This window comes from Candoia aspera, chromosome 2 (genome assembly GCF_035149785.1).
Source record: "Candoia aspera isolate rCanAsp1 chromosome 2, rCanAsp1.hap2, whole genome shotgun sequence".
Taxonomy (NCBI): domain Eukaryota; kingdom Metazoa; phylum Chordata; class Lepidosauria; order Squamata; family Boidae; genus Candoia; species Candoia aspera.
Window position 1 is genome coordinate 129,092,857 of NC_086154.1, and position 26,481 is coordinate 129,119,337.

Genomic DNA, 26,481 nt, shown 5'->3' on the forward strand with positions numbered 1-26,481 from the left:
TCTCAAATGTTAAAAGAAGGATGAAATATGATTGCCTCTTTGCCAGCAATGCAGTTTTAATATCCCAGAATTTTTTCTCTCTCCTGTCAAAACATAGAGTCGTAAGATAGAATGACAAGCTTTGGCAAGGGGGCATGAAAAGGCAGCTGTGTAAAGTGGACTAGATGCTCTGAATTTCAGGGAGCTGTGGATTATATACTGAAAAAGGCATGGGAAGAATTATCTTGTAGAGAGTGCATTGATACCTCCTGTAATGCAATGGGGAAAAAATGGGGTGTGTGTGTGGAGGGGTCACTGTTTTGTCTTTTTCTTTTTATCACTAAAAAGGTGGTGGTATGAGAATTGATTTTATACTCTACCTTGGAAGGTTATGGTGAAGGATGTATCCTGTGTTTCTGAAATTAATTAATTAATTGAGTAATTAAAGAGCTTGACATAAATCTTAAAAGGATAAGTTCAATCATGGGCTGCTTGCCAAATGACTATTATGATCTCATTAAAAAGAAGTCTAGTCATACCCACACCCAAAATAAAGAGATGGAGCAGATACCATTCTGTTGATAAGTGCCACAAAATGGTTTACAATTTAATGTAATAAATACCAGCAATAAGTCTGACAATTGTGATTCTATAAACTATTTTTTAACTAGGGTAAGCCTGACAATCTGACCTAACAGCTGGCATCCTATTGCTTATTGATAGGATCTTCCTGTCTTACCACCATTCCAAAGCTGCATAACTCAGATCAATGGTTTCCAATCTGTGGTCTCCAGCTGTTGCACTATGGTTCCCATAATCCCTGACTATTGTCCACACTGGATCAGGATGATGAGGAAGCATTCTAACAACATCCATAGTTTTGGGCTACAAAGTTTTGGGCTACAAGGACAAGAAACGCCAAAGAAACTTCACCCTCTAGATCCCATTGTCCTGGGTGGCAAATTATCTCCCTTTCAGTACCTCTGATTTTACTAGCTTTTGTTACTGTTCCTCAAGATTCTGCTATTACTGTACATACATACATACATACATACATACATACATACAGTCATTCATTCATTCATTCATTCATTCATTCATTCATTCATTCATTCATCTATTTACCTGATATCCATCTAGCCTAATTGCCAAATTTTTCCATGGTGAACAAGGTAATGTAGATCAAACAAATTATGCCTGGTCTTCACATGCCAGTTAGTTAAGGTAATGAGTCTTAAATTAACTCTCAGACGAGCAGCTTTTTCTATCCTCCAGAATAGAAAAGGATGCAGTACATCACTACTCCAGGCTGTAAGGGAGATGTGGTTCCTGTCATGTCATGTCATGTCATGTCATGTCATGTCATGTCATGTCATTTATTTATTATTCAAATTTAGTTACCGCCCATCTCCCCCAAAAGAGTCATTCACGTCATGTCATTCGGTATATGGGAAAGAACAGGCTGAAGATGAACCCTAGTGAGATGGGGTTGCTGTTCATCCATGGTTGCTGGGGGTGGCTCCTTGACAGGCAGGCTCTACCTACGAAGGAGCAGGTCTGTGATTTGAGGGTCCTTCTGGACTCACAGCTCCTGATTCAGCAGTTGGGGGCTAGAGGGGCCTATGCCCAGCTATGGCTGGTGCACCAGTTGTAATCATAGCTGGGGCAAGAGGATCTGGCTACAGTAACTCATGCCGTCGTCATCACCCATCTAGACTACTGCAATGTGCTTTATATGGGGCTGCCCTTAAAGACTGCTTGGAAACTGAAACTGGTCCAGAATGCTGTGGCCCACAAGCTTACTAGCATTTGCTGCTAGGACCATATAACACCAATTTTGCAGGCCCTGCACTGGTTACCAGTTAGTTTCCAGGTACAGTTTAAGGTGTTGGTAGTGACCTATAAAGCCCTTTATGGCTTGGCACCCAGATACCATCAGGACCATCAGCTCCAACTGGTATTGGCCCAACCAGTTAGAAGAGCTAGCTAATCCCACATTTTCAAGAAGTTCTGGGGGCTGTACTAGATGGCGCTGCTTTTTTGTGGCATTACTTTTGAACAGCCTCCCAACTGGGATCAGGCTGGCTCCCTTCATGTTGGTTTTCTGGAAACTTTTAAAAATGGAGCCTTTTAGAGGACTTTTCCTTGGGTCTATATCTGATTCCATCTTGATTTGGGGTTCTTGTTTATTTTTTTGGGTTGTTTCCATGTCCTTATATTTTTATATGGGGGCTAATCTGGTTACTGTTTTTCTTGTTATGATTGGTTTGATTGTGGCAGGGTTGAAGTATGACAAACAAACAAATAAACAAATAAGCAGCGTGTGCACAGGCACTAACATTTCTGGCAAAGAGGGCCAGCACAGATGATGTCGGGATTAATCACCCACTACCTGCTCTGACCCAAGACAACATCTTGAAGTAACAATGGTTTGTATTTTCAAACCATTTTTCATGTGTCACATCTCCACATAGAGTCTGTGTGCAACAAACATGGCTCAATCACAGCAGGCCAAACAGAGAAGTGGTGTATGATCACGGCTCTTAACATGGCTCTTGTTGGCATTTGGTGTTAATGTAGAGACTCACATGCTTCTCCTCCTGGGCATTAAGAGTGCATTTCTCCATGCACTGTTCTGAACAGGTTAATATGCACCATGGCAATTTTTCTCCATTAAAAATGAAAACTCCCTCAGATATTGAACAAAACAAAACTCCCCCTTTTGGGGGAGATGGGCCGTAGCAAAATTTGAATAATAAATAAATAAATAAATAAATAAATAAAATAGGTAGAGATGGGTGGAAAGCTGTTTCTGACTGACTAGTGGTACAAATAATCAAGGAAACAGTCTAGTGAACTCTGCCTTAGTAACAACCAAAATAAAGTTGCCCTTTAAGGTTACAATTAATAGGGTTGAAACCCAACAGCAGGGTGTCATGAGTGCCGTTGAGCTGAAGGCATCAGCGCAACGGCACACATGACAATACCTAGGAAGCCGAGGAAGGGATTTAAGATAAGCAAAGCACGCACAACAACAGACACAGACCCCGAGGAGAAGGGAATGACCCCGGCCGGATGACCCAGCCATCAGGACACAAAAGAGGAAGAAGGAAAGACAAAGACAGGGCGGATCACGAGGCACACCTGAAGCTGTCAGCAAAGCGCAATGGAGATCGCCCAGCTGACAGCAATCACCGGCCGGAGAAAGAAACCGATTATGGGCGAAGCCCGGGGCACCAGTAGGGGCCCTGCAACCCTTCACCTACCGGCACGGAAGCATGCAGGACTAGGGGGGATGATGCAACCCAAAGTGGGGGGGGGCGCTGACCGGCGCGGGCTATTTAAACCCCGCACCGGCGCGCTCCCTTCACTCTCAGCTTTTTTCTCGTCTAGCACTACGCTGAAATAAACCTGAACCTGCTCTTCCCTGAATCAGTGTCTGTGTTTCACTCAGCGGTAGGCAGCGCATAACACAGGGTAAGAGTGGGATAAGCCCAAATTGGAAGTTTGCAAGCATGTGCTCTCACAAAATGGCTGCTATGAGGAAGTTTGCCCATTCACAAAGTGGCTGTTCAACCTACACACACACACACACACACACACACATGGCTTTCTATTGCTACTGTTTATGTTTGACTTCTCCCTTGCTATGGGGCTGATTTCTCAATGAAACCTGGACCTGTACTCTCCTCCCTACTACAATTTGCTAAGAATGTCTGTGGGTCCTAGGTGGGCCGAGAGGCATTTAGGGAAATAAAGCTGAAGCCAGACTGGTATTTTACTTTCAAAAATCCCATCTCACCATTTATTTATTTTAAAAACAAATTAAAGGAATCCTTGATTACAGAAGAGGAGAGACCACGGGAGGGGTGGTGGTGAGGGGTGTGGATATCTGACTTGCTCCACAGCTTGCCCCAGAAACTTCCTCTACAGCAGTGTCAGAAGCACCAATGCCAATTGCCTACATACACAGAGACACACCCCGAACCTCCACCTGAATCTTGTTCTGCTCTGCCTTTCCATGAGGTCGTTAACAGGCAATGTCACGCTCCCAGATCAAATGTTCTCAGAACAATTGATTGGACTCACATGCATGTTTCAGTCAACACGTGTATTCTTCTTGCGAGTCACAGGCACAGGAGGGGGAACATCAGAGCGTGAACTCATCTTGTTTGGACTATCTTGTAATGCCAAGGTCGTTTGTGAGGAGACGTTGAAGACAGCTGCAGATGCTTACGCTAACTGGCATGAGAGGGAGGGGGTGCATACCTGAGACAGGGAGTTGGGGGAAATTTCAATTCACTAAAGATGTTTAATAGGGAAAAAGCATGGGCTTTTCCATTCTCAACTTTTTCCTTAGTACTGAATGCTACACACCATTAAAGAGAATTCTAAGTAATTGCTTATGAGTCAGATTTAATGGGAAGTTGAGTATTGCAGTCATCACAGGCATCCCGAGACACTCAAAAATTAATGACAATGAAACGTTATGGGAAGAGGCTGGATGTGAGTGGACGAGGAGGGGGAGATGGGCTTTGGAGCTCATCAGACTGCTAGGAGAAACGAGCCAATGTCAGCAGAGTTAATGTCAGAAAGAAGTGCCAGAGCTTTTGTGGCACCATAAGACTATCCGATTATATGGCTGAACCACTGGTGGAACAGACTTGCTTCATCAGGCAGGTGCAGCCTTCTGGTCGGTTGGCAATTCTGCCTTCAATGTTTTTCTTCTCCCTCCTTCTAGATGGGTAGGAATGTGGAGCTGTGTGTGTGTGTGTCTATCTGCCCACTACCAGAAGCTTTATGCTTCTGATGAATTTGATTCTAATCCACTAACATATATGCCGTAGACATAATACTTTATTTGTCTTTAAAGTTGCACAGACAGTTTTGTTATTTCTACAACTTGGTATAAACAGTGAAAATAGATACGATGGGCTAATGCTAAATTCCTAACAATACTGAGGCTGTTAATCAAGCAAAAGGTATGTCTTGATGAATCACTCTCTTAACTAAAAGCCTCTTCAACAAAACATTTAAAGACCCATCTCATAATTCCGGTGGCTCGACCAAATAATTTAATCATAGCTCGATTCTTCAGGTTGAACTTTCCAGCAATAGGAGTGTTTACAATGGACTAGATTCGGTAAAAGCTTTCTGTAAACAGAATGGCTCTGTCTCTCATTGAGAAGCTTATGATCCAGCTGAGTTTTTGCATTAGCAGATCAGTGGAGGAAGTTTTGCCCTTGCTTACGTCCCCCAAAAATGGGCCTCTGCAGCATAGCATGGTGGCAAACTGCAAGACTGTAGTAGCAGTGCAGAGAGAAGACCAATCAGCTAAGATTACTTCCTTTCCCCCTTTTACCACCAGCAGGACTGTTCTGGGTATAATTCTACTTAGGGAATATCCTGCTGGCAGAATAAAAAAATTGGATCCAGTCCTATATTACTCCTACATTATGTTCTTATCTTATTTCCCTAAGCAGCTCAGGAAAGTGCCTGTCTGCCTTTCCCCACAACTGGGTGCTTTCCAAATATTTGGGAGTTCAGCCTTCACAATCCCCCAGCCAGCATGACTATTTGGGCACTAAATTAGGAACAGCTATCATCTATGTTTTTTTTCACACCATCTTATTGCTTAGGGGCAACCCACAAGCTTAGTTTTTTTCATTTTAGCTAATATAGTTACATTCTATGGAGGTTGCCAGAAATTGGAAATGAGGCAGAAAGAATTGCCAAAAGTAGGTTGTTGTTGTTTTTTAATCCATTCAATTGTGTCCGGTTCTCGGAGACTGCCTAGACAAGTTCCTGCAGTTTTCTTGGCAAGATTTCAGAAGTCCTTTGCCCTTGCCTGTTTTCCAGGGCTGAGAGAGAGTGACTGGCCCAAGGTCACCCAGCTGGCTTTGTGCCTAAGGCAGAACTAGAACTCACAGTCTTCTGGTTTCTAGCCTGGTGCCTTAACCACTGCACCAAACTGCCTCTCGATCTATGTTTTTTCACACTATTTTATTGCTTAGGGGCAACCCCAATCTAGTTTTTCATTTTGGCTAATACACATAAGTTCTATGGAGATTGCCAGAAATTGGAAATGAGGCAGAAAGGATTGCCAAAAGAAGGTAATGGCCAGTTATTTCCATACTGTTCCCAAGAAAACTTACTTACTTACTTACTTACTTACTTACTTACTTACTTACTTACTTACTTACTTACTTTATTTATTTATTTATTTATTTATTTATTTATTTATTTTTCAAATTTAATTACTGCCCATCTCCCCCAAGAGAGGGACTCTGGGTGGTTTACAATAAAATCTTGTATAAGTGTGTACATGACATTTCCCAAATTCAAACTTAGCTGAAAGAAGACTTTACAGCAGAACAGCACTCAGTTAGGAAAGGCTGTTCTAGATGCCTGGACAGAAATACCAAGAGCTGTGTTCATAGCATAATAGCTGTATAAGTAGAAATACTAGTCCTTCTCTGTGGCCTTCATTTTAAGTCACACTGTGCCTCAAGAATTAAAGGATGGTTGACTCACAAAGGACCTGGGTTGACTTTCCCAAAGAGGGTATTCTCCAGTCATAGAGATGACAATTCTCAGAACATTCCAGCTGCAATGGTCATTGCTGAGAATTCTGGAAGTTGAAGCCCACATAGCTGGAGAGTGTCATGGTTGGAGAAGGCTCTTCTAGATGAATGCCATGATTTGCAGAAGTTATGTGTACAGTATAAAGCCCATCTCCACCCCACACATATACACTACTTCCCTTCCTTAATCTGGGTCACTTCAGAAATTCTTCTGCTCTGGTCTTCTTGGATCTAACAGAAATATCCAAAATGTTAAGCATTTTAATTTTCAGAGAATTTATTCATATCCTTGGCATGTCAGATGCAATTTTATGGATAGGCATAAGAACTTCATATCTGTAAACACATGCTCATCTTACATTTTTTTAAAAAGATAGAAAACTAGGTTTGAGATTATAACCACCACTGGGGAAAGAGGCTATTCAGAATTCATTGCTAAAGAGCTTGCCTGTTACTGTAATAATGACATATGAATGATGATGCAACCAATTTCAGGTGGCATCATAAGAAGGTGATAGATGAGGACAAGGATCAGTCCCTGTATGTTGCCACAAGACTCTTTAAATTGTCAAATTGTCCTAAAGGGAGGCGAGACTATTCAGGCTTTGCCTAAGACAGAACAAAGACTTGGGCCAGTGATGGATGAGAGCAGACCAAAAAGGAAACATGCAATTTAAGTCTCAAAAAAAATATACCAGAGGTGTATCTACTTTAAAACTGGGGCAAATAATTTTTTCTAGGCAGCAAAACTTCTAATAGTATTGGTGGTGTTTAGGTAAGTTTACAGCAGACCCAAATATTTTACTTGGAAATCAAACTTAAAACCTGGAGAACAATCCTCAAATTCTTTACTGGTAAAGACAGTTTGAGAGCCAGTTTGGTGTAGCGATTAAGACACCAGGCTAGAAACTGGGACACTGTGGGTTCTATTCTAGTCTTAGGCATGAAACCAGCTGGGTGACTTTGGGCCAGTCACTCTCTCTCAGCCCAAGGAAGAAGGCAAGGGAAAGCCACTTCTGAAAATCTTGCCAAGAAAACTGCAGGGGCTTGTCCAGGCAATCACCAGGAGCCTACACTGATTCAAAGGCACACACACACAAACACACAGACATACAATATTTAGATTTGTTAGCTATAAACAAGAAATATAATAAAACAATGTGACTGCTCACTTACTCTTTACTGGATTAGAACACCTGGATCCTTAATAGGTAGTTAGATAAATGCTAGAAAATGGTTATTATGGGTCACAGAGCTGGTTGGGAGATTCAGGAGGTAAGGTTTTCACTCAAAAGAATGTTTAGTTTCTATCAATAAGGGGAGGAAGAAAACACAAGAGAAGCATGGTTATCTTGGGGGCAGGGGGAGAGGAGACCAAGAGCATGTCAAATGATGACACATACATGATAATGTCTTCATGCAAATGCCACATCATATGTCCTTGTGTAAGACATTCTGACTCAAGTATGTAATTGTAGCATTTGTGTGGGCACGGCTGAAGTGAAGTGCTGATCATTCACATCAGTTTCTACCTCAGATCAAGGAAGGAGGGCTAACGTTTTTCTGTCAGATCCTTTCAGAATGGAGTAGGGACTGGAATGTAAGGAAAGGAATGGATTTCTTCTCCAAAGCCTAATTATGGTGTTTTAAGCCCAAATCTTGCCCTTTGACAAATGAGCTAACATGTCCTTCATGAGGGGCAGAGGGTACTTGTTGACAATAGAGATGGAATTTAACCCCCGATAGTCCGTACAAAGTCTAAGTGTGCCATCTTTCTTTTCCCAGAATAACACAGGAGCCCCAACTGGGGAATTAGCAGGTTCAATAAACCCCCTTGACAGATTTTTGTCAATGAAGTCCCGTAATGCCTCGAGCTCCTTCTGAGTCATCGGATAAATTTTTGGCTTGAGCAATTGAGCATTGGGGACCAACTCTATTGCACAGTCAGTTTTCCAGTGGGGGGGGGGGTAACTGATTTGCCTCCATCTCCCCAAATACATCTGCAAATTCTTGGTATTGAGCAGGCAAGCCTTCTAAATGTGGCAAGTCAGGGCATGGTGTGGCGATTGCTGCCCTTCCAACCCCCGCACGTGCAACTATCTCCGCTGTAGGAGCTTGGTAAAATCCATCTTTAAAAGTCACAGTTCTGTGCTCCCAATTTATATGGGGGCTTCGATAGGTCAACCAGGGGATCCCCAGGATTACCAAGGGATTGCCAACAGGTGCTACAATGAATTTCAAAGTCTCACGGTGGCTGCCCATTTGCATTGCCACAGTTCCAGTGAAATGGGTTGCCGCCCATCCACCCACCCCGCTGTTGAACCATCCAACTGTGTGAAGATCAAAGGATGCTGGAGGGGGAAACTAGGCAGTTCCAAAGCAGCAACCAGATCAGGGTGAATTAAACACCTGGAACACCCAGAGTCAACTAAAGCCCATACCTCTGTAGTTTTTGTGTGAGAACCCAATTTCACTTTTACTGCTAAAGTAGGACAGTCAGCACTCACCATAGCATCTTCGCACCCATCCTCTTCCACCTGCCCGCTGGCGCCCTTCATGGCAGGTGGCTGGCGTTTCCCGCTGGCTCCTTACAGTCATCTTCAGCCTCTCCCGAGAAGTAGATTACTTCTTCAGTGTTGGCTGTCCCTTTGGCTGCTGTCATTCGCTGGGGGGGGGGGCGATTTGGCCGGCGGCTTCCCCACTCGATCTCCAGCCTTGGCTTTTGGGCAATCAGCTGCTCGATGGCCCTCCTTTTCACATCAGAGACACTGACCCCTCGCGTAGCGCCGATCTCTCTCCTCATCCCAGGCTCTATAGCTTGGGCGGGCAGCAGTCGCAGCACTTCGGGGTCCTCCCATGGTGGCGGGTGGTTTTTCAGAATTTTTAGTTTGCATGAAGGTATGCTGAGCATGCTCAGCCTTTCCTGCCAGACAGATCCAGTCGTACAATGACTCGGACTCATCTCTACACAATGCCCAACACAGGACGTCCCAGTTGAGTCCCTCTTTAAAACGCTCTATTAGAGTTGACTCAGACCAGTCAGTGATTTTCCCAGCCAGAGCTTTAAACTCTAGGGCGTAATCAGCTACTGACATTTGGCCCTGGGTGAGATCCTTCAGTGCCTTCTTAGCTCTTGCCTTGGCCAGAGGATCTTCAAAATGCAGCTTTAAAGCCCACATGAAATCATCGAAATAATCAAGTGCAGGGGAGTCAGTGTCACTTAACTGAACATACCAGTCAGCCGCTCGACCCTTCAACTTGGTGGCAATGGCAGTTATTTTAACTTCTTCGGAAGGGAAGCATGCCCCAAACTGCCTCATATAACTTTTAGCATTAGTTAAAAAGAAAGATACCTTTGTTGGATCCCCATCAAACTTGACAGAAAAGTCTCTCACTCTGCCTCCGGTTAGAGTGGAACCAGCAGTCACTTGAGTGGTTGGGCCCCAGGTTACAGTAGCTTTCCCTTTTTGGGGTGGGGATACTGATGGCCAGGCTCTGCGGGGTGGAGTCTCTGGCCCTGCTCCGCAGGTGGTCTGGATGGGAGGATGGGGGATGGTTGCGGGAAGCTGGGATCTCCTCCGTGCCTCCCCTGCCCCTCCAGTGACAAAGACAGGTTTTTCAACATGTACTCCATCGTTTCTATTTTGGCTTCCACCACTCTTAGTCTCTCAGGGGTTCGAGAGTCCCCTCTCCTTCACATGCCCGGTTTCCTCTCAGTTGACACCATAGTAGATTCTTTGTCTGGGGTTAGTGGGAACCGATACTTCCAGGACGTCCCCAACATCCCTGGTTGGGGTTCCCCCACTTCATCCAAGGTGATCAACTCTGCGAGCAATTCGCTGGGTGCCGGTTGCTTTGGCTCTTCCCCATTGTCAGATTCCTCTGCATCAGAATTGGAGTTCGATTCATCCCTTGACAGATCTCGGGATTCTGAAGGTTCTGGGGTGAGATTCAGTTCTCCGCTCTTGACCGTCGACTCGGGCATCAAGCTAGCCATCTCCTTGAGTCCCCTGGTCATGGATTTTGACTCAGCCATCATTAACTATTTTCCCTCACAAGAGACGGATCTTGGTAGGAGCTAACGGTACAACTTTGGGATTCTCAGCTTTATGTAACGGTTGCCTATTCTAAAACACCATCAGACTCATGAGCGGGAATTCAAAGATATCTGATTTATTAAAGAATAGTATGCAGGATCACAGAGAAAGCTGAGAATGATGAAAGCGCGCCAAATTCAAACTAAAAACCCTCAGTGCAAATTAGATCCCTCCCCCCGTAGAATCTTCCCAAGTTCACAATCCCAGGTGCTCCTAACGGTTTCTGATGGTCTGCGGGAAAAGTCCTTGAGCAGAGAAAATAACCCAAACACATTCCATTGTCCTGATTCCACATACAGAGCTTGGTACAAGGTCTCACAGCAGCTCCCTCCCAAACAGAAACGTGCGTCAGCGCCATGGCAGGTGAAACGTTACGATGTATAAACTACATGGAATCAGTGAACATGACACTGAGTATAAATGAAGCTAGCAGTAAGCCTCCTGAGATTCCTATTTCTGTGCCAAGGAAGAGGGGTTCCTGCATCATCACTATATATTTAGTAAATGCCTAAGAGATCTATAGCCCAAGGATGGAAGTTGATTAGCATAGACATTGCTGTACCTCTTACCTTTGGGGGAGGAAGATGGCCATGACAGTTAGCTCAAAGATGTATTTCCCTACATAGAGAAAATCAATATAGTTACTGCTTTGGGAAGTAATACTATGCTGTAAATTCTGTCTACTTCATGTCCTGTTTTAGACTGCTCAAACATACCACAGCAAGTTGCAATTGGTTTAATGATGAGTTGCATTTTGGGCAAATACAAAAGTAGGTAGAAAGCTGACTGAGCAGACACACACACACTCTAGGCAGTGAAGTCTTGTCTGATAGCCAGGCACAATGCAGGTAGCACAAAGTCCAGTCCAGAGTTGTAGTTATAGAAGACAAACTGTGGGGAGGGAAGACAGGCAGCCAATGTAGCACAGATTTGGGGAAATGGGGCAAGACAGCAGCAGAGAGGCAAGACTGGTTCGGGGCAGTCCAGGAGTCAAACACTAGAAGGTTCCTTAAGTCAGTCTGGATGCAAAGATGAGAGTCAAGGAACCAAACCAGAAGCATGGCTGCAGGAATACATTGGGACATGCAACATACAATGCAACACTGTCTCCAGTGGAGAACCAGTCTCTGGCAACTGCTCTTAAATAGTCCTAGCTGAAGGTGCATCTCTGCTTCTTGCGGAATCAAGCAGATCTCCTTTGCCCTGCTCTCCAAAGTTGCTGACACATCTGGGAGCTTGGAGCTGGCCCCTCATCTGAGTCTGCCCTCACCTGCTTATGTGGGCTAACTGCCTGGTCATCCTCAGGTTATTGATTGTCTGCTGGTTCCTGAGCTGCAACTCAGTGGATCAGACCCCTCAGCCACTGAGTCCAAGAAGTCTGAGTAGACCATAACACCTCCCACCAATGAATGGCTGAGCTGTTATCAAACAGAACTGCAAAGCAGGGCATATTGTCCTTCTGCCTTCCGAAGACATCTCATGGATTCCCTTGCACACACCCACCAAGAGCTTTGTATTTAAGGAGCACCTTCTTTAGTTCTTATTCAAGGCCTGGAGGTAAAGTCTGATTTATAGAATCAGGAGGGAGAGCTTGGTTTCGGGGAAAGAAATAAAACTGGCCCATTTCTTGCCCTTGCTATTTCTGTGGCAGTGGCCTCAACACTGAAAAAGAGTCTGGGAGAATGAATTGCCTCAGTTCACCAAAGTATGGTCCAGTCCTTGAAATGACCAGTTGGATCAAAAGTTTTCATTCATGGCTGGAGATGAAATCAGTTGAAATATCACTCCAAGAGTTTTTTAAATGTCTTCATACAGTGCTTCCTAGCTGTTGACTTCAAGGCACAAGAAAGAAGAAAGGAACACTTACATTAGCATGGCATGCACTCGGAAGAACGAGGTCTGAATGTTCAAAGGCCATGCCCAAGGGTTTGTCTTCCAACTCTCAGGGACATGAAGCAGTAGTGGACCTTTTTTCCCCCCAATTCTCACTCAGTCTGATGAGATATTTGCTTCAGAAATTATTGCAAAGAAGAGAAACCAAATGGGATAGGGGACTGTGGTGTTCATATCCTACCTAGTTACAAGGTTGCTAAAGGGCAAAGATGAATGGCTACACCCTCCCTTATTTGCATTACATCCCAAAGGAAGGCATCAGGAGGACTTTCCTCCCATGGATTTTTTCCTAGAGCAGTGCTACTCTCTCCTCTAAGGAGAAGCCCGGCAGGAGAATTTCTCCTTCCCTTGGAAAAGTTTAGAGAAATCCTCCACCAGCCTCTCTGCCTCTGACTTTGATGGAGGATTTTGGAAAGGGGTTTGTGTTTAGCTCTGGTAGGAAGGCTGCCCAAGTGTTGCGGTTGAGACAGGAGCAAGAATGGGAAAAAGTGCATGGGTACCATTGTGAGGTTTGCTGAAAAGTACCTGGAGCAGGGGGGGTGGGAAGCAATTGTATACAGTCTTCTGCCTCTTAAGTATACCTCTTGAAAATACCTTCCATTTTCTTAAGAAAGAAAGTGTCATGTTCACCGTTTCAACATTCTGTTAACATCGTAACGTTTCACATGTCACAGCTCTGATCCGTGTATTGCAGGCTTGCAGGCTTGCTGGTACATTTCCGTTTCTCTTTGTTTCTTATTTTGCTGCTTAGGAATGTATGTTTGGGTTTGTAACTCTGTTCAAGGTTACTTTCTCAGGCCGATGTGGGTAACGGTCGCTAGCACCTGGGAGGGGGTGGTTGCTAAGAGGGGGTAAGGGCGGGACTGGTTTTGAAGCAAGGGTTTTTAGTTTGTATTTGGCGTGCTTTTGCTCATTCTCAGCTTTCTCTGTGTTTGCATACTATTCTTTTAATAAATCAGTTATCTTTAAGCTCTGGCTTGTGAGACTGAGTATTTTGGAGTAGGCAACCATTACATAAAGCTGAGAATCATAATTAAATTTTCCACTAGCCCCCATCCAAGCCTTTGGTGAAGGGGAGCACTAGCGATGACAGAACCCAGGCTGCAAGAGAGCGAAGGGAGCGAAGAGGAACCAGATACCACAAAGGCTACTGTGATCCCGAGCTCCCGAGCTCAGAGGGCAGCCCGCTGGGATAAGCGGGGTATCCAGATGGAAGACCGGGGTTTAGCGTCTGAAGGGAGGGGCGCTACAGGTGATGGCTATCGAACCGGGGAGGAAGAAGACTCCGAGGTCGAGTCGCCACAAGCGTCCTGGGAACCGGAGATTCCGTTGTCACCTACGGTTTTGGTGTCCACGGGGCCACTGGAGGAACCTGTTACCCCCACCCGCATAAAAGCACTAGAGGAGAAAATCGAATCTCTAGTAGCCATGTTAAAAGAAAACCCCAGAGGGTTGGGGTCCCTGGGGGAGGGTCCGGAGGAAATTCAAACCCGCAGGCCCAACCCGGTGGCGAGGTCCCAATCGCCCAGGGGGAGAAGTAGGACTCGGTTTTTCCGGCAGTTGAAGGGAAAAGGGTCGGGAGTGACCAGGGAAAGGTCACAGGAGGTGGGCAGGCGTTCGTTGGCATTCGCGGAACAACCTGAGCCAAAAAAGTTGACACGAACCCCTCCACCTTTTATGGTCAAGTTTGATGGCGATCCCACAAAGTTGTCCTTCTTTATTACTAATGCTAGGAACTATATGGAGAACTGGGGGCGAAGTTTTCGCTCAGAACATGGCAAAATCAACGCCATTGCCAACAAGCTAAAGGGGAGGGCAGTGGACTGGTATGTCCAGTTGTGCCAAGCTGAAGCCACGGAATTAAAAGACTTGAGGAGTTCCTGTGGGTGTTAAAACAGCACTTCGAAGATCCCTTGGCCCAAGAACGGGTGAAACGGGCATTGAAGAAACTTTCCCAGGGGTCTCTCTCAGTAGCGGACTACGCCTTAGAATTTAAAGCCCTGGCTGGAAAGGTGGAGGATTGGTCCCAGTCAACTCTAGTGGAAATGTTCAAACAGGGGCTGGAGACGGAGGTCCTCCGATGGGCTTTGGGACGTGATGATCCGAAAATGTTGTATGGGTGGATTCAGCTGGCAGGCAGTGCTGAAAATGCCCTAGAGACTTTCGCACATAACAAGGAATTGAAGCAAGGGAAGTCAGGTAAAAGCGCCCGTGCCCCAGGATTCTCAGGTCGCCCCAAACAGAAAAGTTGGGAGGAAGAAAGGGAACGGCGCTTTGCGAAAGGTCAGTGCCTGAGATGCAGGAAAGAAGGACATAGAGCAGCTTCGTGCCCAAAAAAGAGATCCGAGGAGTGGCCAGGGAAGTTGTCCAGAAAGTTTCCTTCTGTACCGAGGAAGATGAGGGCTGCCCGCGCGGAGGTCGATCCTAGCGACAACCCTTTCGGGGGAAAGGAGGAAGAACTGGATTTCGAACAGCCAGCGGGAAAAGGCAACCACCTGCTCTGAAGGGCGCTGTGGGGCAGGTGGAAGAAGATGGGCGCGACCATGATTCGGTGAGTGGGAATTTTCCTACCCTAACTGTCAAGGTGAAATTGGGATCCAGTACCTGAACTGTGGAGGTGTGGGCTATGCTTGACTCAGGCTGCTCACGTTCATTGATGCACCCCGACCTCGTAGCTGCCTTAGAACTCCCTATGTTCCCCTTGAAGCGGCCAATGATTTTTACACAATTGGACGGGACTATGGCTGGGGGAAAACCAGTCACCCACTCTACAGGACTGGTGGCACTACAAATGGGTAGTCATTGGGAGAAATTACCCTTTGTCATAGCGCCGGTGGGGGGCCCATTAGTCATTTTAGGGATGCCCTGGTTTGTCACACAAAATCCTTTTATCAACTGGATGCATAGGACTGTGACATTTGCTGATGGATTTTATAAAGTGCCAGGAAAAGATTTACTGGGAGACAATGAGGGTGGATGGGCAGCCACAATGACTGTACAAACTCTTGAACCACTAGAAGGGCTGCCCGAGCAATATCAAGACTTTGCAGATGTGTTTGGATAAAAGGAGGTGGATCGCTTGCCGCCTCACCGAAAGACAGACTGTGCTATTGAATTCCTACCAAATGTGAAATTGCCTAATCCTAAAATCTATGCTATGTCCCCAAAGGAGCTGGCCACACTGAGGGAATTCATTGACAAAAACCTAGCCAGGGATTTTATTGAGCCAGCCAACTCTCTGGTGGGCGCACCTGTCCTCTTTAGACCTAAAAAAGATGGTTCTTTGAGACTATGTACGGATTTCCGTGGGCTCAATGCAGTCTCAATTTTAAATAAATATCCTTTACCCTTAATCAAAGATATGTTATCACATCTGGCCAGAGGCAAAATCTTCTCAAAATTGGACTTGAGGGAAGCCTATTTTCGTATCCGTATAAGGGAGGGGGATGAGTGGAAAACAGTGTTTAACTGTCCTCTGGGTGCTTTCCAATATAAAGTGTTACCCTTTGGCTTGTCAGGAGCGCCTGGGGTTTTTATGCAACTAATTAATGAGGTCTTGCATGACCACCTGTTCAAAGGGGTGTTGGTATATTTGGATGATGTATTGATTTATACTGAGACAATGACAGAACATGTTCACTTGGTGCGTCAAGTGCTCACTAAATTGAGAAATGCTGAGTTGTATGCTAAACTATCAAAATGTGCTTTTCATAAGTCTGAAACCCCTGCTAAAATTGAAGCCATTGTCGCATGGGAACCCCCACGCACGCGACGCCAATTACAAAGTTTCCTTGGCTTCGCCAATTTCTATCGGGCATTTGTCCAAAAATTCGCAGAAATTGCCCTCCCCCTCACTGACTTACTAAAAACTAAAGCTCAGGGGGATACTCGATGTTCAAAAAATCCAGGGGCATTACTTAAGTGGACCCCAGCATGCCAACAAGCGTTTGACACGTTCAAACAACTCTTTACAACAGAACCCATCCTGAAGCATCCTGACCTGACCAAGCCGTTTGTGGTGCAGGTCGATGCCTCCGATTTTTCCATTGAAGCCCTTCTGCTCCAAGCAGATCAATCTGGCAGCTTAAAACCCTGTGCATACCTCTCTCGCAAGTTCACGGAAACAGAGAGAAGGTGGCATGTTTGGGAAAAAGGCGTTCGCTGTAAAAGCAGCACTGGAAACATGGCGGCACTTATTAGAGGGGACTTCTCACCCTTTTGAAGTCTGGACTGACAATAAAAACCTTGAGGCACTGAGCACCAGTCGAAAACTCAGCCCTAAACAACTTAGATGGGCTGAATTCTTTAGCCGCTTTGATTTTTGCCTCAAATTCATTCCGGGAAAGAAAAACTTTTTGGCAGACGCCTTATCCCGCAGACCCCAAGATTCTGGCCCTGCACCAATCGTTCAGGGTACTGTGTGGACTGAAAAGCAATTGGGCTTTGCAGCTGTGACGCGTAGTCAGACGCGGACCCAGCGAGCTCAACAAACAGCCACTCCTCCTCCCTCCAGTCCGGGACATTTGCCAATTACTGCAGATTTGCAACAACAATTTCTTTTCCACTTGAAATCTGATACTTGGTTGCAGGCAAACTTAGACAGTGTTACTTTTGACCGGGGTTTTGCTTGGAAGAATGATCGTCTTTACGTACCTGAGGCTTTACGAAAAACGATCCTTGTACGTTCTCATGATGATAAACTGGCTGGATATTTTGGGTACCTTAAGACTCTCCATCTCATCAGATGTCAGTTTTGGTGGCCGACTATCATGCGGGATATAAAAGCTTATGTGGCTGCTTGTCCTGTTTGCGCTGCGACCAAGCGAAAGGGAGGTAAACCCCAAGGCTTTCTGCAACCTGTGGCTACCCCCTCCTATCCTTGGCAAGAAATCTCCATGGACTTTATAGTTGACCTACCCCCCAGTCAACGTAAAACGGTGATTTGGGTTGTGAAATACTTTTTCTCTAAACAAGCGCATTTCATTCCATGCGCTTCTATTCCCACCACGCAACAGTTAGCCCGCCTATTTCTAGTACATGTGTACCGTCTTCACGGGAGCCCCTCCCGCTTGGTGAGTGACAGGGGCTCACAATTTACGTCACAATTTTGGCGGGCATTTATGAAATTGGTTGGTACTAAACAAGCCCTCTCTACAGCGTGGCATCCTGAGACAGATGGATCTACTGAGGCTGTTAATTCCACATTGGAACAATATTTGTGTGCTTTTGTCAATTATCAACAAGACAACTGGGTGGATCTTCTTCCATTTGCTGAGGTTGCTTACAACAACGCTGTACATCAAAGCACTGGCCAAGTTCCCTTTAAAACTGTTTTTGGCCGTGATTTCATCCCGATACCAGAACTCCCTCACCCGCAATCTCTGCCTTCCTCTCTAACTGATTGGGCACGACATCTAACGGACTCTTGGCAAAAAATTCAACAAGCACTGCAACATGCCCAAGCCTCTTATAAGAGACATGCGGATGCAAGGTGCTCCCCGCAGCCTACATTTGCGGTGGGAGATAAAGTCTATCTCTCCACGAAGTTCATCAAATCACCACAACCATCCAAGAAGCTTGGTCCCAAATTTGTCGGTCCTTTTCCCATTGTTGCACAAATAAATCCTGTGACTTTTAAATTAGATCTACCACATAATCTTAAACGTTTGCATCCTGTTTTTCATTGCAGCTTACTCAAGCCGTTTCAGCAATCCGACCGATGGCATCCACAACCATCACCACCCCCACCCATTATGATTGATAACCAACAACACTTTGAAGTAAAAGATGTTCTTGATTCCCGCCACCAGCGGTCTACATTGCAATACCTCATTCGTTGGAAGCATTTTCCACATCCTGAATGGGTCGTCGCTCACGATGTTCGGTCCCCTGATTTGGTTGCTAAATTTCATGCTGCCTATCCAGCCAAGCCGGCCCCTTAGCCCCTTTTTCTTTTAGGGGGGCAATATGTCATGTTCACCGTTTCAACGTTCTGTTAACATCGTAACGTTTCACATGTCACAGCTCTGATCCGTGTATTGCAGGCTTGCAGGCTTGCTGGTACTTTTCCGTTTCTCTTTGTTTCTTATTTTGCTGCTTAGGAATGTATGTTTGGGTTTGTAACTCTGTTCAAGGTTACTTTCTCAGGCCGATGTGGGTAATGATCGCTAGCACCTGGGAGGGGGTGGTTGCTAAGAGGGGGTAAGGGCGGGACTGGTTTTGAAGCAAGGGTTTTTAGTTTGTATTTGGCACGCTTTTGCTCATTCTCAGCTTTCTCTGTGTTTGCATACTATTCTTTTAATAAATCAGTTATCTTTAAGCTCTGGCTTGTGAGACTGAGTATTTTGGAGTAGGCAACCATTACAGAAAGAAAGAAAGAGGAGGAGGAGGAGGAGGAGGAGGAGGAGGAAATAATAATAGTAATAGTAATAATGCATTCTCCCAGAAGCTGGGTAGCTAACAAGCTTCAGTAGCACTGGTTTCCTTCTGGCCTTTTATTTCCACCCATGAATTCAAGCACAAAGGATGTGCTCCTATAAAAAATGGAACGATCTTGCTCAACATGGATCATATTTCTGACTGACTGCTTGCAAGGGCTCTCTCACTACATGCTGCCTGTAAACCCCCCCCCCCCCGCACTGCTTTCTTACTCAACAATTTATCTTTATCAAAACTTGGCTATCTACTCTCTACTCCCCACCCCCTTGCCCCCCCATGGATCTCTTTTTTCATGCATACAACTCCAGAACTTCCATTTCTCATTTCCAGAACTGATTACATGCTATTTGGAATGACAGAGCCGGTGCAGTTTTTAAAGCCCACATTATTTAGAGACCAGTAGCCAGGGCTATGCAAACAGCCTTCAGCTCTTCAGTGCAGCATCTTGCCCAGTGTTAAGGACAAATGGCTAATATATCACACTTATTAGGTGAGCTGAATAAATCACAGTGCAATCTCAGCCAGATAGTTTAGAATCAACCAGCATTACCAAGAGGAAACAGCCGCAACAAAACAACAGCAATAAATTGAAGAATGGTGGTCTCCTGGACACTGAGAACTGAATCTTATTTCAAAGACATTTGTGGAAGCTTGATGACAAACATTACCTTTTAATAGGCCATCATTCTTTTACCTTATTTACGTTGCATTAATCAATTGCTTGTCCACACAAACTCTAGGCTCTAGAACAAGAGTGCAACTTTTCTCCCATTGACAACACAGGTTGGCCTTTAAGTGATGGGTCAGGTGCTATACCCCCCTAAAAATAGGCTGGGGCCAGGACAAAATAAACATGATTTAATGTGGCTGTATAATGTATAATTAAATAATACTCTCCATATTATTAAATACTTGGAATCATATTAATTGCATTAATAATTTTCCCTTTCTGTCATATTAAACTTAAAATATCTTGGCAAGTTCTCTGAGAACCATAGTCAAAACTTTTGGGGTTCAAAGATTACCCTATAGAGTTTGAGCTCTGTAGAGCATATTAATCTATTGCTGTCCTGAGGAGTGGTGTGGAGGGAATGCAATTATTGGGGGGGGGGGGCAATAACCAAGGGGTTAGGTTCAGTGAAGGTTGTTGTTTGTGTGCGTAGGTGTGTGTGTGCACACCTTCAAGCAAGCTTTTTTTTATAGTAAATTTTATTAAGTTTCAAAGAAAGAATAAAAGCTACAATAAAAACAAAAAACTTCAAAAACAGAAAAAATAAAAAATAAAAAAGTGCAGAAACACAAAAGAAGATTTTTTAAAAAAAAATTACAGGAAGGTGTAGCTTCCAACGTTTAACAACAAGGCTATAGAAAGTTTCCATAATCAATCTCTTACTCTATATTAAACCAAAACACCACATTATTTCTATAAATCATTCCCCTTTAACACATAATAAAAATAACTAAGTACAGTTACTCCTCCCCCTTATATTAAACTAAAGGGAAAAAAAATTATAAACCTCCTGAACATCTTTCTCCCCTCCAAAAGATAAATCTTATTTATTTATTTATTTATTTATTTATTTATTCATTCATTCATTCATTCATTCATTCATTCATTCATTCATTCATTCCTCATATTTCACCACCGCCCATCTCCCCCAGAAGAGGGACTCTGGGCAGTTTACAATAAAATTCTCCATAAAATATAAACATTAAAATCACATAAAACAATTACAATAAAACCCAATAAATAAATAAAATCCAAGAGAAATGTAAAATCCAGGCTGGTGGGAGGGACTTTAGGGTGCAAGCCATCCCCAAGAATGGTTATTCCCTTTCCCGCCCCAGGCGAGATGGCAAAACCAGGTCTTCAGGGCCTTCTGGAAGGTCAGGAGTGAAGGGGCCTGCCTCACTGCCGGGGGCAAGATATTCCAGAGAGCGGGGGCCACCACAGAGAAGACCCGTTTCCTGAACCCCGCCAGATGAAATTCTCTTATGGACGGGGTCCGTAACATGCCCTCTCTGGATGATTGGGTGGGGTGGGCTGATGTAATGGGGATGAGACAGTCCCTCAGGTAACCTGGCCCCATGCCATGTAGGGCTTTAAAGGTAATAACCAACACCTTGAATTGGACCCAGAAACAAACTGGCACCCAGTGCAGCTCACGCAGCAACGGTGTTATATGTACCCACCTAGGTGCACCAAAAATAGCCCACACGGCTGCATTTTGGACCAGCTGAAGCTTCCGGACACTCTTCAGGGGTAGCCCCATGTAAAGCTCATTGCAGTAGTCTATATGGGAGATAACCAGGGCGTGAGTGACTGTTCGGAGGGCTTCACGATCCAGGAACGGGCGTAACTGGCGCACAACCCGAAGTTGCGCAAAGGCCCTCCTGGCCACGACTGCCACCTGCTTTTCGAGCAGGAGTCGTGAGTCCAGGAGAACCCACAGATTACGCACTGAGTCTGTCTGGGGCAGTGCCACCCTATCCTGTTGTTCCCCATCCAGACCCACACAGCCCGCAGGCACTGAGAAAGGGCAGTCACTGCATCACTTACCTCACCCAGGATAGAGATATATAATTGGGTATCATCAGCATACTGATGATACCTCAACCCGTGGTGATGGATGATCTCACCCAGTCGTTTCATGTAGATGTTAAACAAGAGAGGAGAGAGAACCGAACCCTGCGGCACCCCGCAATGGAGGGGTTGAGGGTCTCTCCTCTCCTATCACCACCGACTGGGACCGGCCCTGGAGGAAGGAGGTGAACCAGAGCAGAACTACGCCATCCACCCCCAACTCCCTGAACCATCCCAAAAGGATACCATGGTCGATGGTATCAAAAGCCGCTGAGAGGTCAAGGAGAGCGAGGATGGATGCACTGCCTCCATCCCACTCCTGCCAGAGATCATCCATAAATGTGACCAATGCAGTTTCTGTCCCATATCCTGGCCTGAAACCTGACTGAAAGGAGTTCAGATAATCTGTTTCCTCCAGGACCCTCTGAAGTTGTAATGCCACCACCTTCTCAACCACCTTCCCTAAAAAGGGGAGGTGGGAGACTGGACGAAAATTGTCCAGCACAGTTGGGTCCAGAGATGGCTTCTTGAGGAGGGGGTGCACCAGTGCCTCCTTAATGGCAACTGGGAACACCCCCTCCCTCAAGGATGTATTTACCATCGCTTGGACCCAACCACACGTCACCTCCCGAGCTGCCTTCTCCAGCCAGGAGGGGCATGGATCTAAATAACAGGTGGTGGCATTCACAATCTGGAGGATCCTGTCCACTTCCTCAGGTCCAACCGGATCAAACTGCTCCCAGATAACAAGGCTAAAACGTTCCCTCAGTATCTCCACAGACCCTGCTTCACGCATGGAGTCCAACTTAGACCGGATCTGAGTGATTTTATCCTGCAGATGCTCAGAAAACTCTTCCGCACAGCCCTGTAGGGGGGTCACTGAGCCCACTTTCCCCAAAAGGGTACGTGTGATCTTAAACAGGACTGTTGGACGGCAATCTGCGGATGCAATAAGAGTGGAGAAATACTGCTGTTTCGCCACTCTTACCGCCACAAGGTAGGCCTTAATAGCGGCCCTAGCTTGTGTTCGGTTGGATTTGGTCTTTGTCTTCCTCCAGCGGCACTCTAGGCGTCTCTTAAGCCTCTTCAAAACCCTCAGCCCCTCCGTGAACCACGGGGAGTGTCAGGTTGGATGAGGCAAGAGAGGAATTATCCATATATAATTATTCCCTTCCTACCACTATTCTATACATTTCTGTCTACTATAATAAAATTCATAAATTTTATGAATTTATAAAATAAATTGAAAGGCAGATAAGTTGTCAGCTATTATACTTAATACTATAACAATTTTAATAATCCCAATCTTAATAAACACAAAAACAAAGCCAATTCAAAACAGTAAATCCAAATCTTTAAAGGCAAATAACATCAGTCAAATCCTTAAAGCAAACCAAATAAACAATCTTCAACCCTTATCCCACTTCAAAATAAACCAGAGCAGTTACATGTTCCCAAGATAAACATAGAGCTTTCTTCTTAATAAAATTGAACAGCCCAGCTGCCCCCCTCAAAAATTCCATGATCCTTTCATGGCATTCCACAAGGAGATCGATCCTATTCATAGCTTGCAGATCACGCTGTCCCCTAGATTTCTCCAACTCTATTATCTAGTCTTCATCCAGCATCTTGACAGAAATCCCAATCTCAATCTTAAAACAAACCTTTCTGTCACTCTTTTATTCCTCAGTTTCATCCACCACATCCCCAACCTGATGGTACATTTTAGCTCTCATATTTTCCATAATGTCCTGGATATCTTTCATAAAGCTTTGATAGAAGTAAAAAGATATTTGTTTGAAGTCCTGGTGAGGATCAGAAAGGATCTGTTTGAAATTCTCCAGGTCTCATGCAGTATATTATGGCACCCCCTAGGAACTTAATCAGCAAAAGTCAAAGATATGGGAAAGTTTGAAAGTTGTTTACACAAAGTGAGAGTGAATAGCAGACAGTTCCCAAGGGAAAATGAAGACAGAAAGCTGAAGATTCAAATCAGCTGATTCAGCATGTAGGAAAATGCTAATATCTTCAAATTTAATACAAAAATAATAACAGGAAGACAATTATTTACTCGATCTTTGAAATTTCCTTTGGAAGGAAAATGAAATCCAAAGCTTAAAAAAAATGTAAAAAGTAATCCCCAAAATAACCTTAAGTACCAAGAGGACCAGCTGCTCCTCGCTGTAAAAAGCATCTCTTGGGGTACATATATTTAAAAAAAACCACACAAATTGGTGATTTAGAAATGGGGTGGCCAGACTTAGTGTCTCTTTAAGGCTACAGCATGGCTTGGAAATGGTGATGTCTCCGCCTCCCAGGTGCTCTTACCAGTCAAAAGCAAAACGTGATCTTCTGGCTGCAAGCTGCTGTTTTGGAGGACGAATGGGATAATTCCAAGTATTCTCCTTAATCTGGAGAACGTTTGGGTTTCAGGAAAGCCTTCCTGAGCCTGAAAAAAGTTGATGCATCGTCAGTTCTGCCCGTCGAGCCAGCGGGCACAGCCATTCAGTCCGCCATCCCCACTGGAAGCCCACCTTCAAGCAAGCTTTTTGACTCCTGGTGACTGCCTGGACTAATTCTTGAAGTTTTCTAGGCAAGGTTTATTGGAAATGGTTTGCCCTTGCCTGCTTCCTAGGGCTGAGAGTGTGTGACTGGCCCAAGGTCACACTGGCTTTGTGCCTCAGGTGGGACTAGAACTCACAATCTCCCATTTTCTAGTCTGGTGCCCTAACCACTACACCAAACCTCCTGTCATTATTAAAACTAGCTCTATTTACATCTGTAGCCATTTTCTTCTAGCTTTACCCAACTGTGTTAATATCTTTTGCAGATGCAGCTACTGCACTTAGTTATTGATTGATACAATCAGGCTCAAGGCAGATACTTTATAACCTTAAGAAATCTATATGACAATGAAACAATGGTTTTTATGTTTGGAATTAGCCAGACATTAATTCCTGCTGCTTCCATTCTGAGCAGCGTAAGCAGAAGGATCGGGTTGAAATGGTATTACTTAAAACAGAAAACTGACAAGAGAATTCAAGAAGGGGAGAGCTGTACAGAATTCTCTACTACCCTCTTACATGTTTTTCAATCTTGGAGGAAAACTCTTAACTGTGATTTACCCATGTTAGGGCTTATACTACAATTTTTACATGTTTCCCATCTCAAAGTGGCAAAAAATTGTGCTGCCAGTTTTCAACAATCACAATCAGAGAGGGCATGCAGGCCTAGAGCCATAGGTAGCTCACCCCTGCTCAAAACGGTCTAAGTTCAATATAGAAAACCATATAAATTTAATAAAAGAATAAATAGGAAACACCCAAGCCTATACACTGAAATCAGCCCCATTGTGTGAAAAGGTGGAGTGTACAGTTTAATAATGAACCATAAAAAGAAATATTTCATCACTACACACACACACACATTATGTTAATAATGAAGCTTTTGCTGCAAGTCGATGGGGACTGCTCCTCACCTCTGTTAAAAAGGAAACATTGAAAATAAGCAGAAATGCTTTCTAAAACACTAGTGTAAAGTTTTCAAGGGTAATGGAAGAGAAGATAAACACAGCTCTTCAGAATAATTAAATACGCTTTGTTGTTGTTTATTTGTTTAGACGCTCCGACTCTTCGTGACTTCATGGACCAGCCCATGCCAGAGTTTCCTGTCAGTCGTCAACACCCCCAGCTCCCCCAGGGACGAGTCCGTCACCTCTAGAATATCATCCATCCATCTTGCCCTTGGTCGGCCCCTCTTCCTTTTGCCTTCCACTCTCCCTAGCATCAGCATCTTCTCCAGACTGTCCTGCCTTCTCATTATGTGGCCAAAGTATTTCAGTTTTGCCTTTAATATCATTCCCTCAAGTGAGCAGTCTGGCTTTATTTCCTGGAGGATGGACTGGTTTGATCTTCTTGCAGTCCAAGGCACTCTCAGAATTTTCCTCCAACACCACAGTTCAAAAGCATCGATCTTCCTTCGCTCAGCCTTCCTTATGGTCCAGCTCTCACAGCCATATGTTACTACAGGGAACACCATTGCTTTAACTATGTGGGCCTTTGTTGTCAGTGTGATGTCTCTGCTCTTAACTATTTTATCGAGATTTGTCATTGCTCTTCTCCCAAGGATTAAGCGTCTTCTGATTTCCTGACTGCAGTCAGCATCTGCAGTAATCTTTGCACCTAGGAATACAAAGTCTTTCACTGCTTCTACATTTTCTCCCTCTATTTGCCAGTTATCGATCAAGCTGGTTGCCATAATCTTGGTTTTTTTGAGGTTTAGCTGCAGGCCAGCTTTTGCACTTTCTTCTTTCACCTTCATCATAAGGCTCCTCAGTTCCTCTTCGCTTTCAGCCATCAAAGTGGTATCATCTGCATATCTGAGATTGTTAATGTTTCTTCCAGAGATTTTAACTCCAGCCTTGGATTCCTCAAGCCCAGCTTGTCGCATGATGTGTTCTGCATACAAGTTGAATAGGTAGGGTGAGAGTATACAGCCCTGCCGTACTACTTTCCCAATCTTAAACCAGTCCGTTGTTCCGTGGTCTGTTCTTACTGTTGCTACTTGGTCGTTATACAGATTCTTCAGGAGGCAGACAAGATGACTTGGTATCCCCATACCACTAAGAACTTGCCACAATTTGTTATGGTCCACACAGTCAAAGGCTTTAGAATAGTCAATAAAACAGAAATAGATCTTTTTCTGAAACACCCTGGCTTTTTCCATTATCCAGCGGATATTGGCAATTTGGTCTCTAGTTCCTCTGCCTTTTCGAAAGCCAGCTTGTACATCTGGCAATTCTCACTCCATGAACTGCTGAAGTCTACCTTGCAGGATCTTGAGCATTACCTTACTGGCATGTGAAATGAGTGCCACTGTTCGATAGTTTGAACAGTCTTTAGTGTTT